Source organism: Vitis riparia, chromosome 18, assembly GCF_004353265.1.
Source record: "Vitis riparia cultivar Riparia Gloire de Montpellier isolate 1030 chromosome 18, EGFV_Vit.rip_1.0, whole genome shotgun sequence".
NCBI lineage: Eukaryota > Viridiplantae > Streptophyta > Magnoliopsida > Vitales > Vitaceae > Vitis > Vitis riparia.
The window spans coordinates 13,857,653-13,867,883 of record NC_048448.1 but is presented as its reverse complement, the minus strand read 5'-3'; positions in this window follow the sequence as shown (position 1 = coordinate 13,867,883).

The following is a 10,231-nucleotide window of genomic DNA, read 5'->3' as shown; positions in this document are numbered from 1 at the left end:
CTCCACACGGACCACCGGTGACACCCACTGTCTCCATCCCTTTCCAAGTCTCCTTCTCTTCCAATCGGCAATCTCTTCCAGCCACACTTCTTTCTTCCTCTCTCTCTCTCTTCTTTCCTACCAAACATCACTCACCATCTCTGTCATCCTAAACCTCCCAATCGTTGTCCTAACAGTCATGATTGTGTTGCTCGGCCATCTCAGAAAATTCCACGACAACAACCTTCCCCACCAAAGTCAAGTTGAACATTTTTTGAGTTCATTCGCCTACATGAGTTCTTCAAAGAAAGGTGAGTTCTCTCTTCATTGATTCGTACAGGCACGGTTTATGGGATTTGGGTATTTGCTTTGGATAATTAGATTTGGGTTATTGGATTTCCTATTGGGCCTTTAATTTATTCATTTAGGCTTATTTTGGGTTGATTTTTGTTTTCTATTTATTAGTGTTAGGCCTTGGCTTGTTGGATTGCTATTTGGTTTGATTTAGGCCTATTATATTAGTTGGATTTGGGCTGGTGTATTTATCAAATATTGTATTGGGCTTGGCCCTTTTTGCTAATACATGATTGTGTCATTTCCTTTTGTTGTTGCCGAGAGCGGGAAGGGATGTGTAGTGTTGATTGGGAGCAGTTAGAAGTGGTTGAAGCAGGGTATGGGCACAGACAGAAAATTGGTGGAGCCGGATGTGGGATAAAGAGATCACTTGCAGCAAGAAGGGGGAGGAGAGACGATTGGAGGGAAGACTTTTTCTAATCTTCTCTAATTTTTTGATGATTTTTGTGAGAGGGTTGAGGGTTTGTTTGTATTTTTAGCTTCATTTTGGAAGCTTTTGGAGGGTCATTACTGTTATTGGGACTGCACTTCTAAGGTTACTCCTACATCCTTGTCCTCCAAGTTTTGTTGTATATATTCATTTCGGTTTTCTTCTTGTCTACATGTGGATCTATTACCAGTGTTTAGATTTTATGGTATATGTATGTTTAATTTGTTATTCATAGATTAATTTTTGTTTCCATTTATTTGTTATCATTGTTTAATATGCCCTATTAGCCTTTGTTTTGAGAAGTAGTATATTTATTTATGTTTTATTCTTTTGTTGATGGAATAATCCAATAATAAGATAATGTTTTTTTTTGAAAAATATTTTATTTTATTTATTTATTGTAACTTCTTATCTTTAATGAACGAAAATTCTTTTCAGAATAAATAATTAGTCCTTTTTAATAAATGTTTTGTTTGATAATCTGGTTTTTGAAAGACTTCTTTTTATGTTAATAAATGTAAAAAAACCATCTTCTTAAAATCATATTAGAAACCTTTTCTAAAAAATAAAAAAATAAAAAATAAAAATGAAACTCTTCAAAAATTGAAAAACGGTTTTTTTTTTTAGAAAAACATAAGAAAAAAGAAACATATTTTAGAATAAAATTGAAAAGGAAAAAAAAATTTATTTAATAAAATCGAATTTCCCTTTTAAATAAATTGAGTTTTTATTTATTTATTTATTATATATATATATATATATATATATATATATATATATATATATATATATATATATATTCTTTTAAATAAATCTTTTTTTTAATCTGATATCACGTTTTTTTAAATAAATTTGAACTTTCCTTTTCTTTTTTTATAATTAATTTAAAATAATTTTTTTAGAATGAAAATGCGGATAACCTTTTTTTTAAAAAAAATATTAATTGTAAATTTTTTTTTTTAATAAATTTGAGAGTTTTTTTGTAAAGTATTTTTTTTAATTATTTTCTAATTTAAATAGAAGTTGGTTTTTGTCAATAATTTTTTTCTTTTTGTAAATATTAAAAAAAAACTATTAAAATTTGTTTTGAAAGGAATTCTTTTGTAAATAAAATTGTGAAAAAGGTCTTTATTTTGAAATAAAAGATAAATTAAATTTTATTTTTAGATAAACTTATATATATATATATATATATATATATATATATATATATAATTTCTTTTCTTTTCTTAATAAAAGTTAAATCAAATCATTAATTGAAAATAAATTAAAACTTCTCTTTTGCAAATAAATAAATTAAAATCACTAATTCAAAATCATTCTTTACAAAAATCCTTTGAAATTTCATGATAACTATTTTTTAAATATTTTTTTAGTTCAATAAATCATTTTTCATAATTCTTCTTCATTTATTTTGTATATTCTTATAATTAGATTTCATTATTATTATTATTATTATTTTGTATATTAATTTTCACTATGACTTGTACATTGATTATTGTTCTTGGTATCCATAATTAATTAATTAATTGCCACAATTGCTTTATTTTGTTTAGTAGAGACCGTATGTGTACGGGCTTAGAGGGGTGTTACGGCTCACCATCGTACCTTCCCAATAGGTAACTTGACCCCCGAAACCAGACTCCGTTTTTCACAGACTTTTTTTTTCCTTTAGGAGTCACACTTAGGGTTTTTCTTTCTTATTTTGTTTTCCCCTTAAAAAAAAAAAAAAACTTAAAATAAGTGATGACTCCAAGTCTTTTTCTAAAAATCAAATTTTCAACAAATAAATAAAAAGCGAGTTGCGCCATCGAGTGGGAATGCATCGAGCGAAATGTGGGGTCCATTAAATGACGACTCCACTAGGGATTTTTTAGGATCAAACTTGAACTCAAGTTGAAGCAAATGTGGTGTTTGATTAGTCGGTTTATGGATACCTTCCCTTTGTGCTTCTCTATGCTTGAGTGATCATAACATATTGAGGATTTTGATGTGGCGATTGTCTATGCCTGATTGCTCTATCCATTTACAACATTGGCATGCTGATGATATTGACTGATTCTATGTTTGCCATGATTATCTTGTTTACTTTGACATGTATGTTCATATTGTTATATATCATGTTTGTCTTAGTGTTGATTCACCTACTTGTATATTATCTTGATCATCTTGGAGCATGCTATCCTTGCTATATATCCATCTCGATTATCATATTTCTTGCTTAGCTTGTGTGTAGACTTGGATGATATACCTGTGGTTTGCTTGACTGCCTGTTGCATGACCTCTCTTATCTTGCATGATACATGTGTTGCTTATCTGTGTGGGTCTCACACCTATTCCCTTATTTCCAATTCCCTAGTCTCGGTTGAACTAGTTTCCCTTGATATCGTATTTGATATGAGACTTGTTGCTTTGTTTGCTCTTCGACCGAGCTAGTGATTAGGAGTAGGGTCTAGCGATGGGCTAGATCTATGTTTAGGAGCATTCTGGAGGTGACTGACACATTGATTTCGATTAAAGTCTGATCATTGAAGACCTGTATAGCCTTGAGCTAGGTTTCATGGATATTTCTGCGGTCAGTGTGTTTCCTCTTCCTGTTTGGCTTCATAGGGTTTTCGGATGCACCCACACTGTTCACTGTGCACTGTGCACCTTAGATTACCACTGAGTTGTGAGAGTTGTGAGAGCTTTCACCATGGGAAACCCCTTGGGATGTGAGGAAGTGCATGTATGGAGGTGATGACCACCTTGCACAGAAACGCCCCGTCTTTTCAGAGATGTGCAGAGGGTTGCGTACCACTGGAGGGTACGATCGCTTCTGTTAGAGATCTTTAAAGTTCACCCATATCCATTTAGAGCCACCTTGATCTTGTAGGTTGAGCCGTAGATCCTTCGATTAGGACTCCTTCCCTACACGTGGGTGCATCTAAGGGCCTTCAGAGTCTCTTTAGTTACAGTTCGGATCTAGTACTCCCTCTTTTTAGTCTCCAGTTGAAATTGCTCAAAGATTGGTATGAGTTTGAGTATTGGTTGGATCACCTTTGTCATGTCGCCTTAGTTTGTCTTTTCACTCGATGAGTTTAGAATGTTTTCTCCTTAGGGCTTTCGTCTTCACTCTCTTGGCTTGACACACATCTTTCACTTTGTTGTCACTCACTTGGTGCTTTGGGATATGTTCATCGATCATGATAATCTTTTTACACAGTGCACCTATCACGGGTTTGATACACCATTCTTCGTTCGATCCTTGATTCGATTTTTGACTCGACGCTCATATTTTTATTACAGAAATGTGAAAGGCGCTTTTTCACATGTACACTTTTTTCGAGAGATTCCCCTTGATCACCTTATCATTTTTTCTCTTTATAGAGCTCGAGTTGAAGGTTGATTCAAGGATATGTGGTTATAGATGGAGTATTGATCTTGTGATAGTGTGTTGTTCACATCTCTTTTATCTTGGATTATTAATAGGGATTTTGTAGTCACATTTGGTAGCCATCTTGCCATGGACACCTTTATGACTCCAGAGTTCTCATCAGACATCCAGATTTTGGATTGCCACCCTAGGACCATGTGTTTGCATGTTGTACGGTTGTCTTATAGGGTTTTATCTCTTGTCCTTCTTCCATTTTTGTTTACATTGTAGGGAGCTAGTTTAGGAGTTGGTTGAGTCTAGAGTTGCCTTCTTGGAGGAGGGTTAGAGGTCGATTGATTATAGCAGATTCATATAAGAGTTCAGACAGTTCAGTTGAGATGTCGGACGAGTTAGCTTCCACACTTGCTTCTATTCAGGAGTTCATAGCAGGAGTCAGTAGACACTTGGATCAGATAGAGAGTTCTCGCTAGGATCATCATTTAGTCGGCATTAGCACTGACGAGATAGTTCCCCATGCATCTCAGACAGCATAGGTTCTTCCACCTGGGACTTCACATGGCATTCCATTCCATTTATCATATCATTATGAGACTGCTCCACTACCTGCTGCCACGGTGCCGCCTCCCATTTTTACTATTATTGATGATACTAGATTGGCCAAGCAGGAGGCCAGGGTTGAGAGGCTTGAGTCCAGGATGAGGCATATCAAATTACAAGATGGAGGTTTGACTTGGGATGATAGGGATGGCATACCGGTGGCTGGTTTGCCCGCCAAGTTTCGCATGCCAGACATTAAGCGTTATAGTGGGATTGGTTGTCCCAAGATCCACTTGAGACTATACAGCACAATCATGAGAGCACATGGGATAGATGATGCACAGTTGGTGGCCCTTTTCCCTATATCACTTAGTGGGACAACTTAGAGATGGTTTGCTTCAGTTGAGCCTTCGAGAGTCCTCACCTGGGAGGATGTGGCTTACGAGTTCCTGACTCAGTTCGCTTTCAGTGCCGACATTGATGTATCTAGACGAGAGTTGGAGGCCACCAGACAGAGGACAGATAAGTCTATTTTTTCCTTTGTCAGTCGTTAGAGGGAAAAGGTGGCTGGTATGATAGACCAGCCTAAGGAGCAGGATCAGATTGATATGGTTCTTCAGAACCTACAGCCGAGGTTTGCTAGGCGCCTTGTGGGCATTCCATTTTAGGATCTTAAGAGTCTAGTTCATGCAGCTTTCAGTGTTGAGGAGGCCATTGCTCAAGGATTATGGACAGATACTACTCTTTCCCCTGACGGTAAGGGGAATAGGCCAGTTGGATCATCCAGTAGATCTGGAGAGGTTGACACTATTAGCTATCAACATCAGAGGCCCGCACATCACTCATCTTACAGGCCTCTTACGGTCAGAGCTCATTTTTTTCTCATCCACAGTATCAGTATTAGTCGGTTTATGTTCAGCAGCCTTACATTGCTCAGACTAGCATGCAGCCACGACCGCCACATTCGAGAGCCACTACTCATCAGCCACCTTGACCATATGCACAGAGGCCCACGAGACAGTTCACTCCATTGGGCATGACTTTGACTAGAGCTTTTGAGAAGCTCAGAGATGCTGGTTTGATTATTTCTTTGGCACCACGCTCCTTACCGCATCCTATTCCTCCTCATTTCCACTCACATGAGTGTGGACCTGCATTTTTCATGTGCGTCCCCACTCAATTGGCGAGACTCGTTTTTTATTTGTGAAAAAAATAATTTTTGGAAAAGTCGGAGTCGCCACTTATTTTATTTTTTATTTTAAAGGGAAAATAAAACAAGAAATAAAACCCTAAAAAAATGACTCCATAATTTTTGGAAAAACGTGTCTTTGAAAAAAAACCCAAGTCTAAGTCCGGGGATCAGGTTACTTATTGGGAAGGTACCTCTAGGAGGTAACACCCCTCTAAGCCCTAAAGAGGTCTCTACTGACTAAATTGGGGGTAATGTGGCAATTGATTGATTAATTGAGGATACCTAGATAAACTAAGGTGATTTCAAAAAAAAAATAACATGCCAAATAGGATCAAATTACCATAAAGGAGAGTTAGGGTGCGTACCTGGACGGCTTCTCAAGTGCTATCATAAAACATCAATGGTTAATTAAAAAATATGATACACGACATGCATTTTATCAAGGATGATCAAACAAGCATCAAGACAATCAAGTATGGCATCGAACAAGGGCAATGACAAGCATATTCATGAAATTTTGGAAAGTGTGGTGGCAGAGAGCATACCTGGACAGCAAGTTGTGCGCTAAAATGAGAAACAAGGTTAGCTCAATAATAAGTGTAAAACAATCTCGTGTATCCACGTAGAGGAAGCACAATAAAACAAACAATATTGAGGAAAATATCATGAATGTCGGGCCCCCCTCTAAAGCCCTAATTAATTTTGCATGAGTTGATTCTATGAATTCCATTGTTTGGAATCATGAAGTTCGTTCATGCTTGTATAAAAAAAAACGAGAAAAACTGTTAAAATTAGTTGAAAACGATGAGAAGGCATGCCGGGAGGGAAATGACAGCAAAGAGTTTATTAAAAAAATCTAAATTTTATGCCTAGAAACTCTTAAGGATGAGATTTTAAAGAAAAGAAGAGTTATTTAATGGAAAAAGGTTTTGAAATCCATATTTAAGATGTATAAGATCACGCAAAGAAGAAAATGAAGCATTAGGAGGAGTATGACGTGTGGCAAGATGGCCAAGCTGGATTAGTATCTAGGTTGCTTTTGAGACTGAATTACTTGGGTTGCCTAAGGATGCTTATGTAGATTGCTGAAATGGAATTCTGCGTTCTGACATCAGTTGTCACCGTCAGTGAACTTAATTCACTCAAAACAACTGTAGAGAAATGAGTTTCACTACCATCTCTTCCTAAAGATTTTATTTTCATGCTACTGCCATCACAACCCAAGCCAGAATTTGGTGCGCCCCAACTGATGTCTTCCAATATTTCTTCTGATTCAAGTTCAGAGAATGACATGATGTCGTTTTATTTTACTACATTGATGGAAGTAGGAGTACTGTCATCATTCTAACAGTGCCTCACAATGGCAGAAGAGGGGAAATACTTGGCAGGAAAGCAATTTCGGCTTATTATCTGATATGGAAGTGTGTATAAGCAATTTCTCTTATATTAACATCTGAGTTCTACTTCTGTCGTCAATCTGCTCACAAACAATTTTATTCAACTGGGTGCTCATGTCCTTATTGATCTTCTTTTTGCAGCAACCTGGAAATAGTGGCATAGATGATTTTGTACTTCTTGAGATAAGATGTCATGAAGAAGTGTGCACAGCCTTACAGCAGGTTCCAACACAAGAGCAGCGAGCCCAATTGCTAATATGAAAGCATCTCATTAAATCGTTCAGATAGTCGAGAATCTTCTATGAGTTTAGATATTTGATCAAATAATTTAGCAGACATGATCTTCAATCGGCTCTCACTGAGAAATCCAGAAAATCTTTCTGATAAAAGCATGGAAATTTCCGTCAACTTCGCCGTTAATTTAGACTCGTCCCATACTGTTGCTATTCTCATTGTGTCTTCTTTAACAGCAGAGATTTTAGATTCTTCTAAGGGTCCTGAATGCTGTTTGACTGCTGTCTGCTCTTAGCAATAGCTTCCATTTGGTCAGATAAGACATTGGTAGACTGCTTGATCTGTTTGGAATTTAAACCCTGCATGCTCAGCCCAACACCTTGAAATTCAAGAATCCATTGGGAAATCAGTGGTGTAAAACATAAGATTCTGGTCAGTATGCAGTATAAGCATGAATCTTCCACTTAAGCAGTTCACCTTCGAGAAACGAGCAACAAGTTTGCTGCCTTGATACAGTATCTGGGTGGGTAGTATTGTGTCTATTGGATGATTGAAACTCTGCCACAGATAGGTAGAATTGTGGCCTGCAAGTACAAAGTTTCCAGTTACTTGAAATGCTTCAAAATCATGGTTCCAGTTTACATCTACAGTCATTGACTCAAGTAAGTTCGTATCAGCTTGGGTGGCTTTTGATTCCAAAAGCTCTAACAACAACATGGTTCTCAAATATCCGAACAACAATGTCCAAAATTGAATCAAGAAATTCTTTAGCAGTAGTCTATGCTGCCCCTGCTGGAGCCATCGCAGGAGAAACTAAGCTAACTGCCAACAAGGTTCTAGCCAGTGAGATCCCATTCTGTCGTTTTGGTTTTGGTGACTGATAGCTTTCTAATTGTCCCTGCAAATAATGTAAACCAGTAGTTGCATTGAATGAATTGTCATTCAGAGCAAAGATCCGAATACTTGTAAGGCCATCAAAGAAATCAGCGAGGATGGTGTCGACTTCGTTGTAATCGAAGAAGGCGAGTTGCAATTCAGACAATCTGCGAGAAGAAAGCAATTTTTCATTGAAATGGTTCCTCTGAAACCTCAATTTGCAGAGCATTGAAAGCTGGTTGAAGTTCTGAGAGAGAGGTCACTTTAATCCCAATCCCTTAACTTAAATCTGTGTAACTTCGTCACCATTATAAAAAAAACATGAGGCCGTCCACCCGTTGACTTGTTTCCTTCATTCATTCGCTTTAACAGGTCACAACATTTAATTTCAAAGTATATTGTATAACCTTCAAGTATGCTCAAATCAGAGAGCTCCAATCTGTTAATCTTTAACACTCTTTAGCAGATTCTGTTCTATGTCCCTTTCTTATACAGAAGTTCGAGCAAGTCTCATAAAGCCTGAATTTCTGCACGTAGCCACTGCCGGTGTCGGGTTTATCCAAGTGTGCTGCTCCATTTTTGATGCCAAGTTTCAGATTCTCTTCTACACATTGACAGACCAATATGTTATCCTTACCAGCTGTGTGTGAAACATAGACGACCTGCTTGATTGGATTCATAAGTACCAGAAATATTCGACACCAGTGGTTGGGAAAAATGGACTGCCGATGAATGTACATTGACCGTCAAAGGTGTAGTTCTAGGTCCATGTAATTCTGTTGTAGCTCAGCCCATCTCCCTTACAACATTTAGATTGAGTAACTCATCTCAATCGCCATCTGGAGTGCTTGCCAACCCAATCGAGTTCTTTCTGTTAGGAAAATTTGGATACAATGGAGAAAAGAAACACTCTCTAACACTCACTTTGATACAATAAAACTCTCAAAGTTACAAAATAAGAACAAGAAGAAGAAGAACACAAGAAAGGCTCAAACAAGTTCTTAGAACTTTGTCCAAAGACTCTATTTCCTCTCACCTCTAGAAATATTTAGGGAACTAATGGAAATAGTCTTGGGATTGATCAAGCCTTTTCATTTTTGTGCATAAGATTTCAAAAAGAAGAAAAGCCATATAAAGCACTCTTAGGGTTGAAAAATGGTTACAAGGATGAGAAAAACCCCATTGTCTTCCTCAATCTCTTCCTCAATCTCTTTTCATGTTTAATGTGTGAATTAAACATATGATTTAATCTCAAATGTGTAACTCTCTTACACTTAACCTCTTAAGTTTTAAAGTTACAAAGATGAGAAGACTCATTGTCTTCCTTAACCTTTCAAGTTTTGTAACATTTCAAAACTTAATCATATGTGTAAATACCTCTTAAGTTTTGTAACATTCCAAAACTTAATCATGTGTTTAATTCACACATTAAAAGTGTAACCCTTCTTAAACTTTATTTTCAAAAGTCATTTTTCAAAAGTGTAACTCTTCTTACACTTTATTTTTAACCAACAATATATATATATATATTTATATAAATATAACAATCCCCCACTTGGTTAAAAATAAACATCAACCCTTATAACCTCAACAGTGAAAATACATAAAATAAAATATCTTTCGATTTGAATTTTACCTTAGTGTAATTGTCACAAAGCTCCGTTGAAATCCCAGGTTGCTTGTAGCATTGAACCAGTTATTCCTTGTAACGAAACCGGTAACAACACACACACTTCCACTAACCACACGAGTGCCCATTATTTTTCTTGCTTAGCACTTTTATGGCCATGTGCTCAATCCATTCATGAACTTTCTTGAAAGAAACTCCAACTCTCATGAGAGGCGGCACCACCCCT